Source organism: Labeo rohita, chromosome 8 (genome assembly GCF_022985175.1).
Source record: "Labeo rohita strain BAU-BD-2019 chromosome 8, IGBB_LRoh.1.0, whole genome shotgun sequence".
NCBI classification, from domain to species: Eukaryota; Metazoa; Chordata; class Actinopteri; order Cypriniformes; family Cyprinidae; genus Labeo; species Labeo rohita.
In genome coordinates, this window is record NC_066876.1 from 30,666,724 (window position 1) to 30,693,661 (window position 26,938).

General features: G+C 35.9%; 1 protein-coding gene across 5 annotated transcripts in view; it reads right to left on the reverse strand.

Annotated features, from left to right (window-relative positions):
• The window catches only part of sema6a (sema domain, transmembrane domain (TM), and cytoplasmic domain, (semaphorin) 6A), a 76,682-nt gene extending 57,114 nt beyond the window's left edge, over positions 1 to 19,568 (reverse strand). For all 5 annotated transcript variants that reach the window (XM_051116596.1, XM_051116595.1, XM_051116593.1 and 2 more), the window contains exon 1: positions 19,375 to 19,568. The gene's annotated coding sequence lies outside the window, so the exon portion shown is untranslated. The remainder of the gene's footprint in view (positions 1 to 19,374) is intronic.
• Positions 19,569 to 26,938: the final 7,370 nt, after the last annotated feature.

The following is a 26,938-nucleotide window of genomic DNA, read 5'->3' on the forward strand; positions in this document are numbered from 1 at the left end:
TAAGATTATTTTGCTTACCCCATTGGCAGATTATTTAGCTTGTTCTAAGCAAAAACTCACTTAATTTTGACTTACTTTTCTGAAAAGAAGACAATAATTTTTGCTTGTCTAGAAAATCCGTCTTGATTTAGGAATTCATAGATATTTTGGCTGGAAACAAGACATGTTTTCGTGACATCATATTATACGGTACATATGAACACCAGCAACACATTTCACACACGTGACCTCATTAGCATCTCTGTCTTTATCATTCTGCTCTCTAGTTCATAGGAAACACGTTAAACATGACTAGTCACTAAACTAGTCACTAAAGGTGCTAACCTACTAAACACTGGAACACAGGTGACTTGTAACAAACACTTTTGTGTGGGGTAAAAACATTCCAACACAACTTAAGTAATCGGATTACATTTAAGTAACTAGTAAAGTAATGCATTACTTTTAAATTTACAAGTTTACAAATTTAAGTTATTAACAGAACTTTTTTATATTAAAAACAAAGCCAAAAAAGAAACCCAAAAGTAACATAATGAATTATTTTCCATAAAAAGTAACTAAGAAATGCAATTAGTTTTTTTAGTGAGTAATGCAACAGTGTAATGCATTACTTTTAAAAGTAACTTCCCCCCTGCACGTGTGCAAGATATTTATGAATCCAACAAAGAAAACAGACTCAAGCTTAATTTTTTCCTATCCAACTTATTCTTCAATGCAAAAGTAAGCCTATGGGTGAGACTTCCGGATCATTATCTGCTAGAGGGAAATAATTAGAAGAATAACAATGTGCAGTAAACAGTAAAACTGTTTGCACTACAAATCAGTGTGTTCACGATTAAGATATTACATTAAAATAATATTGTAAGACACACTAATTTTCAATATCAAGCAGCAAAACGAGCTGCTTTGTACAACTAAAAGTAGCTGGATGCCCACTCTTATAGGAAAAATAAGGTGGATTGATCAAATAATTTGATGTCTACAGCAGCTCTTTCAATCACATCAGATTGACTGGGGTGTTTATATTAAGGTTTTCAGTCTGATTGAGCCATCAGTCCGATTATAAACAGATTATTTAGTTGCATGTAAGAGAAGCTAATGACAACAAGGTCACATATTAACACTCATATTTATCACTATCGCTCTGTAATGCGTTATGAGCCCTATAACTGCTGCTGCCATCAGCATCACTGTGATATCCGTGCAGAAAAAACACACAAATAATACAAAAATCTTAAAAACACTGCTACAGGATACAGATTTTCACATTTAGAAACTGCTAAACGTCACAATAATTAGACAGAAGGATTTCTGTACAATAACAAATGTTGGTTATAAAAACGTTGTTTTGTCCAATGTCCAGTTTTCTTGTCACAATTGGAAGTTATTCAAAGGTTACAAAAACATTTCTTACAGTGTTCGGATAACTTTATTTTCACCCAATATAAACCATTTATTTTTAATGCTCTAAGAATGTCAAAATGTGTCATTTTCTTGTTGATTATAAAGTTATTTAAAGGTTGCATAAACATTTTTTACAACATTCTAGAAATTTTTCATTGTCTATTTTTAATATTCTAACAACTTGAAGAATGTTGATCAAGTACAAATAACATCAGAAGGATGTTCAAACAATGTTTTCACTCAACATTATGAGAAAGTATATCAAATGTTACCCTGGAACACAAAACCAGTCATAAGGGTCGAGTTTTTTTTTTTTTTTTTTTTTTTTTGATTTATGCAATAAAACCTGAATAAATAAAAATCTGGAGTCTGAGGGTGCAAAAAAAACTAAACATTGAGAAAATTGCCTTTAAAGTTGTCTAAATGAAGTTCTAAGCAATGCATATTACTAATCAAAAATTAAATTTTGATATATTTTCAGTAGGAAATTTACAAAATATCTTCATGGAACATAATCTTTACTTAATATCCTAATGATTTTTGGCATAAAAGAAAAACTGATAATTTTGACCATTACAATGTATTGTTGGCTATTGCTACAAATATACCCGTGCTACTTAAGACTGGTTTTGCACTCCAGGGTCACAAAAATCAATACAAGATTACTTTATAAATGTTTTTTGTCCAAAAAAAACTTTAAAAAAAAATGTTAGAACGTTTTGTGTTAGCTGGAAAGACTGAAATAGTATTTTCTTGTAAAATCTTAGTTTACAAATTAAAAAAATCATTCTCTGTTTGAAGTGAATACAGTGAGCAGCTGAAGTTTCTGCAGTGCATTGCGGGAACATTTCACGAGATGTTGTGTTTTTATAAATATGATAAACTGATGGTCACGGATGATGACGATGACCGTTTAACTGATGCTTGATGCACTGGAAGAACCGGAGAACCGAGACGCTAGCTATCGCACTCATCTGTTTATGGCATTAACACACAGGTTAGGCGTGTTTGTGCTGCTGATAGTCTGAGCAGTGAAGCAGGAAGCACATCAGGACACACAGGAAGTCCAGACGGCGCCGGTCACATGACACCCGCAGCAAACAATGAACTCGTGCGACACGGAGTGAGCGCGAGCGCCGGTGACGTGGCTCGAGGTCAATCCCAGCGCAGCAGATTAAGCGTCTCTATCTGAGGGAACAGACGCCCCTCCAGCGCTGCTCCTTTATTTCACTCAACCGGATTAAAGACACTCAATCCGGCAGCACCGCTCCTCCTCATCGCATCAGATGATGCTGATCGAGCGCATGTAAGAGAACACCGGCGGACGATTAGCGCTCATTACATCAGCGAGAACGGGAACTTTGCGGCCAAACGCACAGAAAACGCTGGAGTGGATCGCTCTGAAAGCGTCAGCGTTCCTGTTGAATTCGTTCCTCACATCCCACACCACTCCTCCACAACACATCCATTCACACACGCTTACTAAATGAGGACACTCCACAGACACAAAGTTATAAATACTGAAACACAACCATCACACCAACAGCAGACCTTCTGCTCTTTTTTAATTTTACAAATTTAATTCCTCAGACTTCTATTGTTTGTGTATACAGACATAACAGAAAACTTGCTCCATAAGTGATTAAGTGTTTATTTATTAATTTATTCATTCATTCATTTACTTTATTTACAGTTTATAATTTGTCAGGTTTAGCTCACTTATGGCTACAGATTTAATCCTGTAGCCATAACTGGTTATTTCCATAGACTAGTATTACTATAACCTAACACTAAAAGAAAACTTTCTGGATTTTTAGTTTGATTTATTGTTTTTTATTTATTTTTATTTTATTTTATTTTATTTTATTTTATTTTATTTTATTTTATTTTATTTTATTTTATTTTATTCATACAATTTTACAGCTTATAACTTCTCAGGTTTAGCTCACTTATAGCTATAGATTTTCTAAAGTATGGTTAAGTGCTTGATTCCGTAGACTTTTATAATGTATATATATATATATATATATTACAATTTTAAGGTTTATAACTTAATTTTTATTTAAATTTATTTAACATAACACTTTTTTTTTTTTTTTTACAATTTTAAGGTTTATAACTTAACTTTTACTTTTAATTTATATAACCTATATAATTTAACACTATGTTCTTTTGTCTTTTTAAAAAAAACAAATTTAAGGTTTAAAACCTAACTTTTATTTTAATTCATATAACCTGACACTATCTTTTATTTATTTATTTTTATATTTTTGTAAACAATTTATTTTAATTCATTTTTGTAGCATTGTTACTAGGGGTGTAAAGGTACATGTATTTGTACTTAAAATTTTCAGTGCTGGTCTTTTGGTTTGGTACACACCTGCAAATGCAGTGTTGTTTTAACCACTGCAGATTCACAACTTCTGTGTGTAGAACATATTTAGAAAATCTGTTTGTAAGGTATGGCCATATAACAAATCGGAAATGTGTGACATTAATGTTGCAAACACATCTTCAAGATAAACACAGGACACAGAGTGAGCTGCTGCAGAAAACACATGAGATATGCTTTATATTACATGTTTATATTATGTTTCATTTGTAAGCCACTTTGGATAAAAGCGTCTGCTAAATGATTAAATGTAAATGTAAATGTAAACGTGTTTCAGACTAACGCATCATACAGTTCAAAGCGGTTTGCCCTTCTGTCAGATACGTGTGCTGTTTAATGCAGATGCATTTCCTCAGAGCATAACTTACAAATTGCAGTTTTATTCTTATTTGTAAATGTTAGAAGGTCACACAAATACTTTCATCCCGAACCATTACTTCAAAACTGAGACACGTACTGAACTGTCATTTCTGTGTACTGCTACACCCTGCGTTTTACAAATGAGGATGTCTCCAAAATGAGGTTTTGTCAGGTTTAGTTCACTTCTGGGGACAATTTGTGCCCAAAGTATGGTTAAGTAGGTACACACACACAAACATTCACAGACAGAAACAAACCAAACAGAGACTGCAATAAAAACTCAAAACACAAACAAATGAGGAGCATCTGTGTTCAAGACTGAATCAACAGATTCATTCCCACTCACAGTATTTTTACATTTTATCATTCGAATGGAGGCTGAATCAATGATTCAGAACAGAAAGTATCAGCAATACAAAAATATGAGAATTAAAGGGATATTTCAGCCACAAATGAACATTCTGTCATCGTGTCTTGAGCCTCATGTCACTCCAATCCTGTATGACTTTATTCCACAAAAGATGATATTTTAAAGAATGTTGGGAACCAAACAACACTAGACACAAACTAGCTGAGTTTCATGAGCGAGACACTGCTAAAGACACAAAGCAAATTTCAAATGTATCTGTCAAGTGCATGTTTACATACTACAGAAAAGCAATGGAGAAGCAGAAAGCTGCAGAATTTACTGACAGTCAGGAACAGTTTCAATCTTCTGGACTTTTAAAACTAAATCTTTAGTTAAAGACGAAATCTAAAACTAAACATTTTGGCTTAGAAATATTTAGCACTTTTTTTTTTTTTTTTTTTTTTTAACAAAAACTAGAACCAAAATTTGGGTCAAAATTATAGATTTTTTTTTCTTTTATGCCATAAATCTTTAGGATATTAAGTAAAGATCATGTTCCATGAAGATATTTTGTAAATTTCTTAAATTTGTAAATTACCGTAAATGTATCAAAAGTTAATTTTTGATTAGTAATATGCATTGCTAAGAACTTCATTTGGCGATTTTCTCAATATTTAGATTTTTTTGCACCCTCAGATTCCAGATTTTCAAATAGTTGTAAGTTGTAACAATATTTGCTTTTCTAATTCATGCATCTTTTTAATCGTGCTGTTGTTAAATTTTTAAGTTGACCAGTTTAATGTCAAAAAAAGATTTTTATTATTATTTTTTACCACATTGCCAAGCCCAGAGTCATTTCTTACAAACTCTTTAGTAAAGAGAGTCAATGATGCCAGAATGTTGATGTTTTGAGTGAAAGATCCCTTTAATGATGTGAATTCAGTCCCCAGAATCAGTCATGAACACCTGAAGCGGCTCCTCTTCTGCTCCTCGTTCCTTGGAGCGCATAGAGGAGAATAAAGCAGCTCTTCACACACGGATGGGCATGTGGGTCACAGATAGCGTGTTGGGGCCGAACACAGGGGTGATTTGTGGTCAGTAATGGGGCGTCCTGAGCTCTTTGTCTCGGCCCCTTGTCTCGTCTCTCTGGGAGCCTCTTTCTCAACGTCCTGCCCACGTGATCCACACTGACGCCTTTGTCCAAAACCTATTGAAAACCAGTCTGAGCCAGGACCACCAATTAGCCGAGCCCCATGGGGTGACACGGCCCCTGAATGCGCGGGGTCCCGCATACCGCTCTCAGCATGCTCTGCATGACAAGATCCACCTTATCTGTCAAACCGCTGCATCCGTAAGACGAGCCGTGTGACCGCGAACGGGAGGAAGGAGCGAGGTGACGCCAGCGCTCACATAATCACGTGTGATTGTCTTACACGGCCACCTCCGTCATCTAGAGCACTAGATGAGATTACCGGAGGATTCGGCCCTTAACCAGCCACTCAAACACACCGTAACCAGACACACGGAGAAAACACGCTACTGCTGCTGCAATACAGCTAAAACACAACACACAAATCAACATCATGTCAATATCAGTTAAAAAACTCCAATGAAAGAAAATAAGACTAATTAAAAAAAAAAAGTTAATCTAATCTTATCTAATTTAATAAAATTATTCCCAAATAACACAGAATTCTTTCAAAGTTATGAATGTTCCTCCAGCAGAGGCAGAAAGTATTGAAGTATTTTTACTCTTCTGTAAAAGTACTTTCTAAGTGTCTGTACTTTATCAGTGTTTTTCTTTAGAAAACTTTAGTTCACAACATTGCAAAGCATAATGTACTTTTTACTGCATTACGTTTCATATTAAATATCATTTAAATCTATTACTTTCTTACTTTTACTCAAGTAGAAGTAATTCAAAGATTTTCTGAGTACAAGAAAGTACTACATTTTTAATGTTCTTAAGTATTAAAAGTAAAACAAACAACATCTTTTATTTATGAAATGTAGCGCAGTACAAAATATGACATTATGCTTTGGAATGTAGTGAAGTAAAGTTTTCCAAAGAAAAACACTATAGATACCTTTTAAATTTACTTAAGTAAAGTAAAAATACTTCACTACTGTCCACCTCTGTCCTCCAGTAATTCTAATAGAACAGTCATTCAAAGTTATCTGGTCTTTAATAATGCTCTTAAAACGTTAGCACAGAAACATTATTTATACATCGTTCATGGAACATTTTTCTGAAACAATTTAGTTGGATGCTTGCAATATTGATATGTGATATAATTTTTTAAGATAATACTACCCTAACTAATGGCAGTAAATGTTATCAAAATTAGTCAGAGATAACAGAACAAAAACTAGAACCAAAATTGGGTCGAAATTAGTGATTTTTTTTCTTTTACCATAAATCTTTAGGATATTAAGTAAAGATATTTTGTAAATTTCCGACCGTAAATATATCATTAGTTAATTTTAGATTAGTAATATGCATTGCTAAGAACTTAATTTGGACAACTTTAAAGGTGATTTTCTCAATATTTCGATTTTTTTGCACCCTCAGATTCCAGATTTTCAAATATTGTCCTATCCTAACAAACCATACATCAATGGAAAACATATTCATGATGATATACAAATCACAATTTCAAAAAATGTACCCTTATGACTAGTTTTGTGATCCAGGGTCACCAGTGTGATTGAGTCCAGCAGTGAGTGATTTTCTCTTTGTCATCTGTTGTTTGACTGATGTCAATTAATGACCGTGGTCACTTTAAGATCAAATGCACGGATTGACACACATCCAATTTCTTTTGCGATTGTTTAACTGTTCACATAAGAAACAACTAACTGTGTTTACATGAATACTCTGGAAGATAGCCATTTTGACAGAGTGCTGTGTCATGCAATAAGCCATGAAATCATAACTCCATTCAGCACTCAGACGCTGTGTGACAGGCGTGAGTACCAAAGTCTCGCACTTGAATGGTTTAAAATTGCTTGAGCGTTTGAACTGGAGAGGCTTATAAATGCATGCAAATGAAAACTTCAGTGACAGCGCAGCACTGCAACACCACACGATCATACAAAATCTCTACCGGCTGACATATTTCTACCAGTTTATTTTGTCCACTAGTTGAGAAAAAAAACATCAACTTGACCCTGCTGTGGAAACTGACTGTTAGATGACAGAAGATAAATCCTGTAAACTAGCTACAGCACTGCGGTCCACTGATGCTTCTGCTTAGGAATCAGACACAATCTCACCTGAAGTTTGGCTTTAATGTCAAACTTTAATGAAATACAGCTGATCCTAACCATAATCCCAGGCTGACCGACCTCCATCCTCCTGACCTTTGACCCGCTCTAGTGTGTGGGAATGCGGCGTTACTGTAGCGTGTTGCTGGGAGACGCGCAGCTCAAATGCGACTATGCAGCGGCTGATGGAAACATCCATTAAACGGATGTATGTTCCTGCTGCTGCTGTTTAATGAAGCCCCTGAATAATCGCACGTCTGAAGAACACCATGATTCTTCTTTTGCTTCAGGGCTCATTTAATTCTGAACCAGCATGGTTAGGGTCAGATAGATGCTCTCTCTCAGTTCAGTATATTTAACTTAAATAAGAGGAAACGTTCCAGTCAGACTGGTTTCTGAAGGTCTTGCATTTGATTATTACAAGGTCTGAAGACAAGAAACCAGACAGACGCCACTTCCTGTGGCCTCAGAGTCAAATGTTTTGTCTGCGCACTCACAAACACACACACACATTTACTCAGCTATCTAAATGCCCACATCGCATAGACTTCTGTTGGTTTTTATTGAAAGCTATTTATAAATACTATAATTTAACCCAGCTATTAACTAACAACTTTCACTAATGTTTTGACATACTTAAAGCTTAAAGTAATGTTTATGGAATGTTCTTATATATATATATATTAATATTTAATACACATTTTCATAACGTTGAGAAAACATTCTTAGATCAATATCCTCTGAATCTCCTTATTTGATGTTATTTGAACTTGATGAACCTATTTGTAACCTTTAAATAACTTCCTAATGACAACTAAAAACATAACATTTTTACATTCGTAGAATGTTAATAATAAACATTCAAATAACGTTATATTTTGGGTGAAAAAGTCAGTAGAATATTGTCATAAATGCTTTTGCAACCTTTAAATAATATCCTAATAACAACAAAAAAACAGACATTTGAATGTTTTTAGAATATTAATAATTAACATTCAAATAATGTTACATTTTGGGTCAAAATAAAGTTAGCAGAACACTCTAAGAAATATTTTTGTAACCTTTAACATTCTAATTATGACAAGACACTTTGACAATTTAACATTTTAAAAACACTTTTTAAAATTTAAAAAAAAAAAAAAACCTAAAGAACTAATTTTTGCATTTTACTATTAAAATTAGGGCTGTCAAACGATTAATTGCGATTAATCGCATACAAAATAAAAGTCTGAGTTTGCCTAATATATGTGTGTGTAATGTGTGTATTTATTATGTATATATAAATACAAACACATTCATGTATATATTTAAGAAATATTTACAAGTATAAGTGAATTTTTATATAATTTATATTATATATAAATTAAAATTTTTGTACATAAATAACGTTTCTCTTACATATATATATATATATTAATTTGTGTGTATTTATATATACATAATAATTACACACAGTACACACACGTATATTGGGCAAACTCAAACATTTATTTTTAAAAGTTTAAATTATTTTAATTGCTTTTATTTTGTAAACTTTTGTTTGACATCCCTAATTAAAATAAACATTATTTACAATATGTTATACTGTTTTCACAAATGAGGACATTGCAAAAGGACCTTTTGCCAGGTTTAGCTCATTTAAGGGTACAAATTCATCCCCCAAAATGGTAAAGTAGGTAAAAAATACACACACACCCACGTTTAATCTTCATTTACCAAAGCATACAACCAAATACTTCAGCTTAGTATCAAATTTTTCGTTCTGGAAGCCAGATTCTCACAGTCTTTATTTATTCGAACTGAACCTGATCTAAAACACAGATGAATCAGCCATATTCCCTAGTTGAAACTCTTTTAACGATCATGTTTTCTGCTCTGGATTGTTGACGTCTTCTCCGTGCAATCGCACTGATTGTTCTTGACATGCAGTGCATTACAAAATGGGAAGTTCCACATGAATCAAGCTCTTGTTAACTGTTTAACCATTAAACAGCGGCTTTCACATTAACTAGCAATGGCAGTGAAGCGAACAGCCTGCGCTGTAATGAAGCTCTCCACTCGTTTGATGAGGCTCAATTAAGCCGTGTTTATTTGACACACTGTCACATTCCATATGGACGTCTGGACGATGAACGAATGCTTTCATTACAGTAACCTGGGAATAAAAGGTCCAGAGCAATTAGCATATGAAAACCTTGGAGTCACACAGATAAACGCCTGTGAGCCACAGACGATATTGAGTTACTGAAGAACCAACCGGATGACTCCTAAAAATAAAGGTTTTTAAATGGCACTGATGATTCCATGAAGAAGGAACTGTGGAACCACTAAAGATTCTTTAATGGAAAAAGATTCTTTAAAGAATTAAAATGTTCGTCACACTAAGAACTTTAAGAACTGATTAATACAATGTTCCAAAAGTGGTTCTTCAGTGGGCATCACTGTAAAAACGCCCTTTAGAAACCTCTATTTTTAAGAGTGTAGAGTCATAAGAATGATTCAAATTGTGAGTTTGAGACTGCTCATGAGTTATTTTGACTAATTCCTTACAGAGAATCAGTTTAGAGAGTCATTTGTTCATGAATCAGACTGCACTGTTCACACTGTAGTCATTACACTGATTCAAATTGTGAGTTTGAGACTCTCCGTGAGTCTTTTTGACTGATTCATTACAAGGAATCAGTTTACAGAGTCATTTATACATGAGTTAGACTGCACTGCTCAAACTATACACTCTTAAAAATGAAGCTTATTTCTTTCTTTCTAAGATCCGGACTCCATTGCATTGGATCTGTGTGTTTATGTGAATCGCTGTAGATGATCATCACCTCAAACAAAGACAAACTGAGCCATTACGTCCTGAAAGCTCATAGCAACAAGCACCAAACACCACAGAAACTCCCTGAAATCAATCCCTGAATCAGACACCCTCATCGGACCCATCACATGTGCCCAACCGCCATCTGATCTGCAGAACACGGGAGCTGCGGTGAGCTTCATCTGACGCTCCTCATGAAGCTCAATGACTGAGACGCTCTTTAGTTTCCAGAGACTCAGAAACCAGCAGACCAAGAGCTGCTTCTCAGAGATACTGAACATCAGATAAACCAGCCAAGTTTGACTAATTCAGTTTATCAGGCTGAGCAACATTCACAACTGAAGAATCAACCCACTTTAATTCACCAGTGTGGATTTGAATACAACTGGTCACACAGGAAGCCAATGTAAAAACATCAACGAAAAACGTTAATTTGGTAAATATGATGAAAATGATATAAACTACATAATAATTTAAACAGGTAATTTGAATTCAGAAAGTTAAATAATGTCATTCTGAATTTAGTTCTGAATGGAGTGCAATGCTGTGAATATGAGCATTAGTAAGATCTAATATTATATTTTCTGCCTGCAAATGGTTAAGGTTGCTATGAAATTGAAATAGCATCAGATAGTGTCATCCCCCATCAAAGTGTTGCAGATTACTGACCAAATACAAATGTAGAGCGGGGCTTGGTTCATGCATTGGTTGTTGATTGAATGTTGAAATGTGGGCGTGGCTCTCAAATGTGTATGCAGATTAGCATGAGCTTGAGGGGAGGAGGGGGGGGGCTTACAAGCACTAAATGATTAAAGATGTAGTTATGAGACCATGGTTAGCATTTTGAAAAATTGGAACATGCATGAATAAATCTCTCATAATTAAATCAATAATGTGCATTTAGAACACAGACAAATGAACATAAGTTCATTTCATGCCGACTTTTAACGGTTAATGCTGAGATCAGTAACAGATGCCTCGTTCTGCAACGTAAAATCAAGTTGACTAATTAAAGCAATCCTTGTGCGGGTATAAAAGAGCAAACTCAGTGACATGACGTGAACCCTGCAGCACAACATCCACTGTGTCCATTTACAAACAACTGACACGCTTGTCCAAACCATTCTTGAGTAACGCAGCCATGAATGAAGGCATTGTGTCGCTCGCATTCCAGAGACACGCCGTCTTATCTGCCGCCGCGCGCAAAGTGCTGTTTGTTTTAGCTCATATTCAGACGGGCCGCGGACGAGCGCGGTGGGCGATCAAACGCAGGTGCTCCGTCCCGCTCCATATGTAGGTCAGTTGTTGGCGTATATCTGGAGACTGTTGCAGCAACCCTTAAATTAGCCGCGTGACGCGGCCTGCAACAACACAAGATGGACGACCGGCTGTTTGCTGACGACGCCGTTTCTCTTATCAAGTTGAAATGGAGATGCGGCGGGTTTGTGAAATTCTACAAGCTAAAACCAGCAGCTACCGTTCGGCAGATTGCTGGAGTCTTTCAGCGTGCCGCAAAGCATTGAATCATCACGAGGAATAAACAGCTGCCCCTCTGACGAAGAACAGACGATTGTGAGGTAGAAACAGCAGCACAGAGAGACGTCTGTGATGAAAGGGCTCATGGGAGGCACATGTGTAACAGATCTGCCTCCGTTCTTCTTTTGCCAGAGGAAGGAAACGCTGCCGGCGACTCGGAGAGGTGATAAGTGCTCCTGTGTCGCTCCTGACGGACGGGTCCGAGCCCAACACTGGGAGCCTTGTGGTCGCGCTCGTATACGAGCGGGCGTGCAACGCCACATGGATGCAATTTGTTCCTTACATGTGGAATGAATGTGCGCACAGGAGCGGCATTGTGAGCGTTTGCTGAGTCTCAATCACTCCCGCCTTGTGTTTACACGCTCGCAGAACGGCAGGAAAGGCTTCATCACAAAGCCAACAAGAATAACAAAACATACGCAAACAAATCACTGAGATTATGAGCAGTGAGACGCCGGCCGCTAATCCACCGATAAAACCCTTTCAGATGAGGATCTGCCTGACGAACATGAAACCCAGTCGACAGAAACGTGCTCTAAGAATGCATGTAAAAAAATGTTTAAAAAATCTTGGTTATATAAACATTTATCATTTTGAAAACATTATGGGAATGTTACTTTTGAATGTTCTCAACAGCGTTGGGGGTAAGGCATTACAAGTAACGCAAGTTACGTAATCAGATTACTTTTTTTCAAGTAACTAGTAAAGTAACGAGTTACAAGTAATGCCAGGTACTTTTTTCCCCATTTACTGATTGAAAGCTCTCCTGTCCCCATGTTGAAAAACTGGAAGATGTTACTTTAGTTCTAGAATAAATGTGAGCATGCATTAATTCATCTCACTTACAAAAAACAGATTCAGTTTTCCTCAAAATGAATAACACTTGAATGCAACTCAGAATATGATGCAAACCTGCGATAATTAAATATGTTAAATAATACAAATATCTTTTATATATTTAATCCCACTTTATTAACCAGTATCTTTGCTGCTGACCTTCGATGATTCAATTCAACCATATTAATAAGCAAAAATTACTTGAGATAAACTAACATGTTCTTCTTTTTTTTATTGATGAACTTTCTTCTTCTGCGTTGTACAGATGTGAATTTACATTTCTTTCATCCTGAGGCTTTTGGTGTGAAAGAACTTTTACATTTGCCAAAAACAAAACTTTTTATATTAAAAAAAAAAAAAAACAAGCAAGCCCTGCCCAGATTTAAAAAGTAACATAACACAGTACTTTCCATAAAAAGTAAAGTTTTTAGTTACTTTAGGGAGTTCTTCAACGTATTTATTTACTTTTTAGGGAGTAACACAGTATTGTAATGCATTACTTTTAAAAGTAACTTTGTTTCTCAAAAGTATATTTTGTAACAAATAGTAACATTTAAAAAATGTTAGATGAACATTTAACTGAACATTCCACAAACAATGTATAAATAATGTTTTTTTGTGTTAATGTTTTGAGAACATTATTAAAGAGCAGAGAACTCCATAGGTAACACAAGTACATTCTAAGAATATTTTGCTGATGTTTCATTAGGTTATGAAAACGTTTTTTTTTCTGAATGTTTTCTAAATGTTTAAAACAGTTTTTACTAAAAACGTGAAACATTAAGGGGAATGTTCCATTTTATTATTCTAAAACATTATTGGAACATGTTCTCTAAACCGTCTTAGATGAACATCCAACGAAATGATGTTAATGTATTTTGAGTGAACATTTTGAAAACATTATTAAAGACCAGATAACTTTGAACAAACATTCTATGAGAAAACCATGCTGGGAAGGTTCCTTTAACTCTAGATTATCTAGAATCTGTGCTCGTAAGACTCTGAATTCTGTGCTTCAAAGTGCCTGTAGACGTTATGCGGATGATGTTTTAATTTACAGCCGCTCGGTGAAGCTCCACCTGCTCCTCAGAGATGATCTCATGAACTTCAAAGACACGGATTCGCTTCAGACCGTTTCATGTGTTTGTAGTTCAGAAGATCAGGTCAGTAAATCACAGTGGAATGACAAACGTCTCCATTCAGAGAGTAGAGGCTCAGGAGAATATCTCATGATTAAAGTGTCTGTCTCCCTAAAAATAACCGCGAGAAGAAGAGCGAGGTGAGGAGCTACGGGCAGCGCTAAAATCTTCATGTACTCGCCCTCATGTTGTTCCAAACTTGTACAAAAGAAGATATTTTAAAGAATGTCCCCATGTTTTTTTGTCCATATCATGACAGTCAATGTTTGCTTTCCAAAGTTCTTCAAAATATCTTCTTTTGTGCTCCACTGAAGAATGAAAGTCATACAGGTTTGGAACAACATAAGGGAGAGTAAATGATAACAGAATTATCACGTTCTTCAAAACAAGAAAAGAGCCTGAGATTGATGACAATTACAGAATCCAGAGTAAAGAAGAGTAAATATGCTTGTCCAGTGATTAAAATGATTCTATACACTCTGAGAAAAATCTAAATATTGAGGAAATCACCTATAAAGTTGTCCAAATGAAGTTCTTAGCAATGCATATTACTAATCAAAAATTAAGTTTTGATATATGTATGGTAGGAAATTTACAAAATATCTTCATGAAACATGATCTTTACTTAATATCCTAATGATTTTTGGCATAAAAGAAAAATCTTTGACCCATGCAATGTATTGTTGGCTATTGCTACAAACATACCCATGCTACTTAAGACTGGCGTTATGGTCCAGGGTCACATATTATTTAAAAAATGTTATTTAACAATTGTTTTTAAACTGTTCTTTTTCAAAAACATGAACTATTTAAAATATTTACATTTGTCTCTAAATAGAAACTGTCACTAAATTCCCCAAACGAAATATCCTAGGTTAACCAGTATTTTCTACAACCCACAACATAATACAAGGGTTAAAGGAAATGAATGTATCTGTAAGCTTAAGAGATCTGGCAGAAAATTATCAGTCCCTTCTCAGTGTTTTATTCCTAAAATGCCGGACGAGCGTGACGAGCACTAATCAGACTATCAGTCTGTGTCTGTACATTATTGTCCTGCCTAGCCCCTTTAAGCGGCTCTGCTGGTCTGTAACGTCCCATGGCCCCTCACACACACACACACACACACCAACAGTGTTTCAGCCTGAAACTATGGCAACGGAATAAGAAAGCAGTCGCCATGATTAATAGATGAGAGAGGCAGTGCCAAACGCCGGCCTGGGGACGAGACACATGCACTGTCCCTCTCTCTCTCTCTCACGCCGCTGCATGTGGAAACCACACACACACATCACAAACTCCCAAAACCTGTGAGAAAACACACACACACACAGAAAACACAAACTGTGTGATTATTCAGCTCATCACAGGCGGTTCATTAGGACACCAGCTGAAGTTTGTCGTCATCAGACTCGTGTTTACAGGACAAACACTTATAGATTTGCTTTCCTGCTCAAACAGCACAAGTGAAAGAACGGAGTTCAGATTTTACTTTGCTGATATTCCTTCACTGAGCACAATGATATTGATTTCTGTGCTTCTGCTCACAAACTTCGCCTTGAACTACTGCTTTTTAACTTTTTATTTCTATAGCACTTCCTACAGTACAGATTGTCTCAAAGCAGCTTCACATTAATAAACATAAATGGCAGCATCAATAATTTTAAATGTAAATGTCTGCATACTGTTATCAACCCAAGCTGTATTGTGTTGTTTGTTGTTAAACACCATGCCAGCCTTTTTTCATGCTGAAAACAAAGCTTAAGTTATTAAAATGTAAAATAGAACTTAATATGCTTAGTAAAACACTACAAACAGCATGCACACTTTTACTTTTTATTTCTCCATGAGGATAAGCACAATTTCTCCATCAGAATCATCAGAATGAAACTGTTAATAATCATCTACAATCGCGGAAATGACAGAAGACGAGTGAATTTTGCAGGAGCATCTACAATGAAAGCTAAAACTCAAAGCACAGTTTGACAATGTTGTTTTTTATGACATAAAATGTCAGAAATGTGAATTTTCCTTCTTCAAACGAACAATAATCCACTTAAACATCCCAATTACTCAGTAATGTGGCCACCCAGAGCCGGCTCATGCATTAAACATGATCATGTGAATCATAGATGAGAGTTATCGACAGCATTTCTGAGCCTGTGATTTACGCTGCGCTGCTTTAACATAATTGAGTGCAATTCATTGCCGTCATCAATAATTCAGGCTGAGCGAATCCCGGCCTCCACTGAGAAAATGTAAATACACGCGGGCGCGATTGACGCTCGCTGGTGTGACAAACAGCCATCAGTCACGCTCAATGGCGCTCTCATTGGCTTTGTGCAGAAGAGCACATCAGATGCCCTCGTTACAATCGCATCAAAACGCTGCTTTGTGCCACTAAATTCAGCTCATAATTCACTGCGTTATCAGCTGACGGCATTTCTCCTGTTTGTTACAGCAGCACACTTCAATTCAAGCGCTTTTCACAATGCATACTGTTTCAAAGCAGCTTCACAGAAAATAAATGTTTCTTCATTACAGTTTAAAAGTGGTGCATCAGAAAAGAGCTATATAAATGCGTCATTCAATCATTTTCTGTTACTGCTGACTAAAAGTCATGCCCATATGACATAAATGCACATTTCATGCCGTTAGCTAATGTCACTTGTTCATTTAAGCAGAAACAATGAGCGTGTAAATGCAATGATTGCATGATGAGATCTTACACTCTTAAAAATAAAGGTGTTTCACGATGCCATAGAACAACCTTTTTTGTTTAAATGGTTCCGTAAAGAACCTTTAACATCTGAAGAACCTTTCTGTTTCACAAGAGAGACTGAATGGCTCTTTGTGGAACCAAAAATGGTTCTTCTATAGCATCGCAGTGAAGAACCTTTTAATGCACCTTTATTTTTAAGAGTGTAATCATCAAAATATGGGGAAAATGTGTCAGTTTGATGTTGACTCAGAGGTGCATTTCATTCTAGGAGATAAATCAAACAAATTTCATGTTGCTTTCAATCTTTTATAGTCACCCATTTTCACAAACATCATCTATTTAATGCACCATGAACAGAAGAAATACACGCTCCCTGCCATCTCATCTTGATTGCTAGCCTTTACAAAAAAACATGCAATAATAGAAACGTGATTAAATCTGAATAAATGCAGGGATGAACGATAAGGATGCATGCCATGGTTTTATTACAGAAAATGAATCAATATCATAGAGATCCATCAGAAACAAATGATTGTACTATGACATATAATTAGTGGTCGGGCTTGGCGATATATCAACTGATAATTGTTTTTTTTTTATTATTATTATTGGCATTAGCCAGTCTTTCTGTATGGACAGTATGTCAGAAGTGGGAAAATCTTTATTTTATTTTACTTTAATTTATTTTATTTTTCCAAAACTTTAGGTTTTGGCTGTCTGAACTTACTGTAATGTTTTTTACTGATGTATAAGAAATATTAAATATGACATAAAAATAAGCATATTTTACATAAACATATAGTACTTTTAGAGGTAAATAATTTTTTAAAACAAATCGCAGAAAAGTCAAAAATTGATAGCTTCTTTTAATTGAAGACAGTGATATGACATTTATTCATTAAAAAAAAAAATTGGGATCACACCTGAGACCTTCGTGCCCAAATTTGTCCATGAAGGACAAATTAAAGGCGGATGCTTGAGGGTTAAATGTGAATAAATGCAGAGTGAATGATAAGGATACACAGCAAAACCAAGCCAAGGTTTTTTTTCATAGAAAATGAATAAACATCACAGAGTGATAAGATCCAGAAACACATGATTGCACTATGACATGCTGATACATTGACCGATAATTTGATTTTTTTTTAATTATCTGCATTCGCCCAGTTTTTTCAGTGTGGACAGTATGTCAGAAGTGGGAAAATCTTTATTTTACAGAATTTTTTTTTTTAGTAATTTCCAATTTATATAATTTAGTAAATGTTATGTAAATTAAGTATAGGTTTAATTTCAGCAACTGTTATGCATTTGTTTTTACTATCTTTAAGTTAAACAGTGTGTTACATCTCATATATCAGGTTTTTATCGGTCAACGTGCTTTCGGCATCGGCCATCAAAACATCCATATCAGTCGACCACCAGTTATAAAGCAGATCAACACAAAAGCAGCTGATCTTCACACAGCACCTCCAGTGTTTACACAGTACATGAGCTGAAGAGGGGACTGAAGCACAGTCATTCACTGCCACCGATGCACGGCGGGTGAGGCAGAACGACACCGATTCAGATCAAACACCTGAAATCCAGCTCAACACAAAGCCATGTGAATTCAGAGCAACCGATAGTTGTGGAATCTTGGCTCGGACGGGACGCATGGCCGCCTGCCATCTCACAGGGAGAAAAACACTCAACCAACAGCAGACAATGAGATTAACAAACACTATTTTCTTCTGAGCCTCCAAACCAAAGCGCTCACCGCTGAGACGGACTAAACGCTGCCGTCCTGCCCAAACAGATGCCGTTTTATTGTTACGGCCAGACGCTCGCCGCTCCACAAGTCTGTCGGATTGCGTTCATTTAGGAATAAAGTGGTAGAAACGGACAGAGCGCTGACACGGACACACCCTACACGACCTCCGGGGTCAAAGGAGAGCCACCGGCTTCACAAACCTCCAGATAAGGTTTCACACTGACGTTCTTCAGTATCACTGAACACACGAGTATCACTGAGTCTAATAAGACTGAGACTTAAACCTGTTACTGTGACAAACACAGGACATACAGTAACACTCAATAATAACAACAATACTAACTTAATGCATCAGAAGCAATTGCCTGAATCACATCATTTTAACCAGACTGTTTATATTAATCTGTGCATTCAGAACCACACGCAAAACTACAACAATCACACAATACATTATTACGCTACAATGACATTTATTTCCATCTCAGCCATTGATTCTAATTATTTAAATCAGTGAAACACGGAGATGTTGTTTGTTCTCCGTCACACCCTCATATTCAACACTCACCCTGAGCTAATGAATGAGTTTATTAGCGCGCATTAGAGAAGTTTAGCGGAGTGACGTCACCAGCCCTCCGCGGCTGAGATCAAAGTAACGCGCAACAGAAAGAAACGGTAACATTCGTAACATCATCATCATCTTTATAATAAACAGCGTAAACGGAGCGCGTGCGTGCGTGCGCGCGCGTCCGTATGGAAGAGAGGCTCGCGCTTAACTTGAATCGCTATTCTCATGTACGTACCGCGTTTGACACCTTCTTCACATCGATAGATCCATGAGAAATCCCGATCACTGATCGATCGATCCGCGGAAACACCAGAGAAACGGCGAAACGAACAATGAGCGGCGCATTCAGCTACACGCGCGAGCGGCTGCTCATCCTATTAGAGATGAAGCTTTACTGAGCTCAGCTCACACACACACAGCAGCTGTCACACACACACACACACACGCAGGGAGGAGCCTCAGACCTCAGAGCTTTTGTTTCATCGGAGCTGCTGTCAGACGCGCATCTTCAGCAGCACTGTCACACTGTGTGTGTGTGTGTGTGTGTGTGTGTGTTTACTTCACAATTAACGCAACACAAACACGTGGAGTTTACTCAGAATAGAGCCTAAACTCAGTGTTGTTTCTATTAGCTACTACAAGCACCTGACAAGCACATTTTATGTTATTTTCTTCTCTAATCACATTTTTTGTTTTCCTTTTTATTTTTTGCATTGATATACATACATATAATTGTGCTTTTTAATGGAATATTAATATTTTATAGCCCACATATGAATATATTGCATGTTATTATTGCATCGATACAGAGACATATATTCTTATCTTATTCCCAATATATTATTATGTATTCACATATTAATATTCCATCAATAAATATTCACTGGAATATCCATATTATAGTGCATATGTATCATAATACACTATATACTAATAATGCATCAATATATAAAATTTAAATTATGCATATTGATGAATTGTTTTATACCCTACATTAATATATAATATACTGATATTGCATCAATACCAATCTAAAAAGATTTTGGACAGGCAGATTTTTAATGTTTTTTAATGTTTTTCTTCTGCTCACCAACCATGCATTTATTTGATTAAAACTACAGCAAAACACTAAAATTGTTACTATTTAAAATGACTGTTTTCTATTTGAATATATTTTAGATATTTTATTATTCCTGTGATTTCAAAGCTGAATTTTTAGCATCATTTACATGTCACATGATCCTTCAGAAATCATTCTAATATTCTGATTTTCTGCACAAAAAACATGTATTATTATTACAGCTGAGCAGAATGTTCGTTTCTTTGATGAAAAGAAAGTTCAGAAAAACAGCATTTATCTGAAATAGAAATCTTTTGTAACATTATAAATGTCTTTATCATCACTTTTGATAAATTTAAAGCATCCTTGCTAAATAAAAGTATAAGTTTTTATAATTTCTTTCCAAAAATAAAAAAATAAATATATTATACTGACTAAGCTTTTAATTTCAGATAAACGCTGATCTTTGGATCTTTCTATTCATCATAGAATCCTAAAAAAATGTACTCAGCTGTTTTAAATATTGATAATAGTAATAATAAATGTTTCTTGATCAGCATACTAGAATGATTTCTGAATATATTGATATTACTCATATCTTACAGCCTTCGTATTAATATAGTATTAAGATTGCATCAACATACACAATTAGAATTGTGTGGAATATTCTTATCTTATAGGCTATATGTTAATATATAGTAATATTGCATCAATAAACAAAATAAAATGATCTATATTGATGGAATATTCATATATTTTACCTATATTTTGATATATCACATACTAATATTGCATTAATGTACATAATTAGAATTGTGCATGTTAATGGAATATTCATATCTTATAGGCTTTATATATTATATAGTAATATTGCATCTATATACACAAGTTGAAATATAAAAGAAACATTCTTGTTATAAAACCTATATATTATATACTAATATTGCATTATATACCATTAAAATGATGTGCATTGGTAAAATATTTATATTTTATAGCCTATGTATTAACGTATACCAATTTTGAATCAATATACACAAATACAGATGTGCACATTGATAGACTATTCATATTATAATCCTTAATATATATTGCATCAATTAAAAGAAAATGAAAATAAAAAGGTGACTAAAAGCATATACTATTATCATACTAATGAAGTAACCTACATTGAAATTGAATTGTGTGTGTGTGTGTGAGAGAGAGAGAGAGAGAGGGGTGGGGGGAGATGAAGCGAGACGCTCGGGGCCTCACGCTCTTTGTGTGTGAGAATCAGCGCTCCGGTGGTCCCGTCATCATCCAGCACACTGTGACCCCTGAAACAAACCTCCATTCACACACATCCACACTTCCATTCGCTCAAACGTTTCACTGCATCTGAATCACGAAACACTGGTGAAGCAGAGGCTCGCAGGCCCACAGCTCTATATAATGATGTGTTGCATGCTGTGTTTATATGCTACAGCGCTGTGTTACTGTACTGCATCATTACTCTGTCAGTCAGGTCACATATATCTACATCCAGTAATTAGAGGGTGTAGCGCTGCTTACATAATGACAGTTCATTTTACAAAGCCTGAATCACGAGATACCATATCAACCGTAAAAATGAAGAGTAAACCTAAAGCACATAAACATTCCACCTTTGACATGATGTGGTGAAACTACACTGCATCTGCTGTTTGGGTTCGCTTTCATTCACTAAAAAGCTAAACAATCTAATTTAAACAGGTGCAAAGAAGTGGTTCAAATGGAGGTTGCATGAGGAACTTCTACAGAGAGTTCTAAACATTATACAGTGACTCTGATGTTATGCTTCAATCTGACAGGAGAACAATTGAATCTCTCAGCATCTCATTGTTTGCTATTTAATCCACGTAACTGCGCGTCTGAGTGTTTTATTTGCATCCAGGCAACAGATTCCTGTGATATTTTATATTCACAGAAGTGTTTATGTTTGCATTTCCGCGCAGTTTTATAAACTAATGATCAACAGTACAGTACTGGCGGATTCTCACCGCGGCCTGTGCAAAACAAACACAGACAAACTCTGTGGAACAGCAGTGAAACATTACAGAATAACAATAATTATATATTCTCTTTCAGCTTTTCCACTGGCCACTGAATCATCCTGCTTTAATAAATAAGCCAGATGCTTAAACTAAAGCCAGTAGTGCTCTGACATTTTATTACATTTACTGGATCGTATGTATGATTTTATTCAGCAACAGGTAATTCGTTTGTCTACAAAAAAGTCGAAAACGGACGATTGCGATTACGACGTGATTGCGATGTGAAACGCGTAAAACCAAAGAACACGTACCTGTACGGTATTTTCATGACTTCTTCAGACATCAGGCCCGTGTTCTCTACAGCTGTCATTGTGGAATTTGAGAGAATTTTCATATAATATCGGATGTTTTCTACCTGACAGGATCGGTCACCGACATCCACGTTTATCATCAAATATTCATGACTAGCGGTACTTTGGGTCCAATAAGCTTTTGAGGTGGGAGGAGCTACCTGACGCAACGCCGCGGCAATATAAAACCAAGCTTTGTTTAATTTTTTTTTTTTTTTTACAAATTATTAATTTTATAATTATATATTTTTGTAACTGTATAGCCTTAATGATGTTTTGCACTGTTTAAAAAAATGATTTGCGAACCCGTTTAAAAGTCCCGATCTGAATCAAATGATTCGCGAATCCACTCCGAAGTTCTGATCTAAATCAGATGATTCGCGAACCCGCTCGAAAGACCCGATTTGGATCAAATGATTCGCGAACCCGCTCGAAAGTCCCGATTTGAATCAAATGATTCGCAAACCTGCTCGAAAGTAACGATCTGAATCAAATAAATGATTCGCGAACCCGTTCGAAAGACCCGATTTGAATCAAATGATTCGCGAACCCGCTCGAAAGTCCCGATTTGAATCAAATGATTCGCGAACCCGCTCGAAGGTAACGATCTGAATCAAATGATTCGCAAACCTGCTCGAAAGTAACGATCTGAATCAAATAAATGATTCGCGAACCCGTTCGAAAGTCCCGATTGAATCAAATGATTCGCAATCCGCATTCTGAATTCTCGAAAGGCTCACTCAATTGATTCGGCTTGTGTGTTCTTCTTTTCGCGTCTTTTGCCATGTTTACACGACACTGGCAGGACCACTACTGGCTTAGCTCGCTAGTTTTATGACATTAACTTAATTAAGTGAAAAAGTATTATGTTTAAAGTAATAAAATATCCATATTCTGATGATAACATCCAACACAAATCTACGAACATATTGAGGTGAGGTAACCGGTTTACTGCTAACTAGTGAAACACTCCATTAATTTGATGAGCTGCAGCTCAAAATACATGTGAGATGGAAACATTGTACGTTATGATGAAGTTTGTATCTTAATTCACTATATTTGTTATATGTTACATTTATCAGTGCATATTGTAATAATTTTGAGAAATTCGGGTTGAATCTGATTGTATTAGTCTATATATATAGTCAATGTAAAAAGAGCAAATGGGAGAAGCAGATGAACGCAAAACAAACATAAAGTTAAAGAGGGTAAACTCAATCATTCAACTGAGCTGTACCTGTATGTTTGAAACACAGCTCCTTATATGTTCTTACTCCACACAAGTATTAAATGTACGTCCTTGAAAGCGTGCAATTTTTCTAGCATATTTCAGTGGCATGACCTGTTTCAGATGTGGCAGAAATTACAACAACATTGGTTACGTTTAGTATCACTGGATATTGGTAGAAACGAATCATATAGCTGGAACATAACTAACAACAGTTAGTGGAAGCTAGAAATTACGGTATATAAAGTCTTAAATATGGATATTTTTCTGACATATTTATTAACTCCCTGCGGCCGTGTGGAGCATTTTTATGATGGATGAAAGCACTTTATTTTGCTTCAAAATCTCAACACCCAATTCAGTGGCATAATAAAGCTTGGAAAAGCCAGGATATTTTTTAATGTAACTCTCATTGTATTTGTCCAAAAGAAGAAAGTCATATATACCCTAGATGGCTTGAGGCAAAATCATGGGGTTATTTTCATTTTTGGGTGAACTATCCCTTTAATAGGAATTAAAATGAAATTTTTAAACATTTGAATTAAGAATGAAAGCATGTTAAGATATATTACGTAAGTTCCATAAAAGAGAGGCACACATTTTCGGGAAGGGAAATGGAGTAGTTTGGCCTGCTCTGGAGCAGATGGGCGTATACGGGTGGCAGAACTGCATCAGGCCATGAATAAGTCAAACACTTCTGACTCCAGGCCTGTAATAGACAGTGACAGTTGAGGAACCGTGGGTTCAGGCCATCTTTGGGGAGCAGCTGCCCCGTCAGCGGCGTGTCTGCTGAAATAATGAGAGCTGATGAGGCGCTGGAGCCCTAAATACACGTTTGGATCGGACTGCGCCTCTGAAAGGTTAGATGTAGGTAAACCTGCTGGTATAGTGACAAGCACTCACAGCGTCTGCTGAATAAATAATCACGCTAGCGCTGGCACACCATAGTGCTCATCAATTTTTCAGCCATGCATCGCGGTTACTTACTGGCTATGCATGCGCGTACGTGCGACGTTATCTGACTATTCGGAGCTCGCATGTCTTATTCATCATATCCTGCTAGAAAGACAGTTTCTGTTTTGTGCTCGCTGACCTTCAGTTGGGTCACTTGAAGAAGCCCGCATTTACCCGCTGCTGATTTACCAGAAGTCCTTATTTACCCGCGAGCGAGCCGGCAGATTCCTAGATACAGTACGGCGTCTCGCTGGTCTGAGAAGCAGGAGCGCAGGCATGTCCAATCATGTCTCAGAGATGTTTACGAACACTGAGAATAGGTCAGTCTCTCTTCATGATACAGCTCCACCGAGTCTGGAGGACTGGGGGTCCGATTGTGTGTGTGCACAAGCGTTACACGACAGATTTTTCATCTCAAACAGATCCTGCTGAAGCAAATCTGAGGGCATCATTTACAGCAATATCATGAATTTCACAATATGAAAGCACTGTTTGTCATTCCTTGAACATGAAGCATGTAAATTTGACATTTCTCTTCAAATATTTGCATATGTTGTAAATATTTACAATACCAGATAATTATGCACTGTGCACAATTTGTTGAGTCAACTTAAAATAATTTGTTACCTGCTGCCTTAAGTTCAAGTTCAGTCAGCTCAAATAAGTTTAGTCAACTTGAAAAGTTAAAACTTAGATATTTGAGTTGACTAAACAAAAAATTTGGTTTGTTACCTAGCTGCCTTGAAAAATTTAAGTTGAATCGCTTCAAATATAGAAGTTGTCACTTAGTACAACTTAACATTTTAAGTTGACTAAACTTTTTTGAGTTGACTGAATTTAAAATTTTAAAGGCAGCTAGGTAACAAATTATTTTAAGTTGACTTAACAAGTGTTTACAGTGTGATATTTGAAGTATACTGAAATAAATGTGGTTTAGAAAACTAAACTAAAAACTAACAAACAAAACTAAATACAAAGATACAGCAAGCAAATAATAAGTTTTGATGTAGAAAACTGAAATAGTATTGTCTTTGTAAAACTCCCTCTAATAATATTATTTTCTTTTAGCAACTGCAACTTCTTAACTTTTTTACAGTGTATTTTTTTATTATATTCCATATGAAATGTTTAGCTAACAGAGTGAGAGGTTGTCTGATTTCTCTCAGATTTCTCCCAGACCTTTGGGGCCCACCGAGTTTCGTTCCAGTCGGCCTCCTTTTCTAACAGGTGCTCAAACGTTTTTTTTTTTTTTTGAGATATGCAAATGTCCCCATAGATACTTGTGGCACTTTGGACCAAGACCATGCACAGCGATTTTCATGTTGATAGAACAAATGGTTGCGTAGGTATAGCCATTTTTATGTTTTATAGCGCCACCAAGTGGCCAAGCTCTGCATTTTTTTTCTGTGGCCTCAGTTTGAGCTTTTACATAATCTGAGTTTGGCAGAGATATCTCATAGACATTTTACTAAAAGTGACCCTGCCCCTTTTGAACATTTTTGGCATTCCTTTTGAGTCGAAAGTTTGACATTTTTTGCTAATTATTGATATTCACTCTCCAGAGAATACGCACTGGTTTGGTTCCAATCGGGTGAACTAGTTTGCTAAACTGTTTTGCAAAAAATCCAAAATACCCGAAAATTTGGCCAGGCTCATGATCGAATCTGTCGTTTATGAGTTATGAGAAATTTCATAATTTCTATCATTGTAGCGCCCCCTCAGGCCGATTGGGGCAAGCATTGGTCACGTTGTAGGCGGTGTGAGTACTACCATCCCTCCAAATTTAATGTTTCTTCGACTTACGGTTTGGTCTGCACGATCAGTTTTACATGGGGATCACTGATCCGTGACATTTCAAACAATTACAATAGGGTTTCAGCACTACGCACTTGAACCCCTAAAGGTACAGCAAGTAAATAAGAAATTTTGATGTAGAGAACTGAAACAGTATTTTCTTGTAAAACCCACTCCAATATTATTCTTTTCTTTTAGCAACTGCAACTTTTTTTTTTACAGATTCATGAACAAATGACTCTCTAAACAATTAATTGTAATAAATCAGTCAAAAAGACTCAATCTCAAATTTGTAGTGGCACAGAAATAAGATACTTTAACAATTAAAAATAATAGCAATCTGTAATATTACAAAACAGATACAAAAAGTATGTGATTCCAAAATGTGAAATATTGTCCAG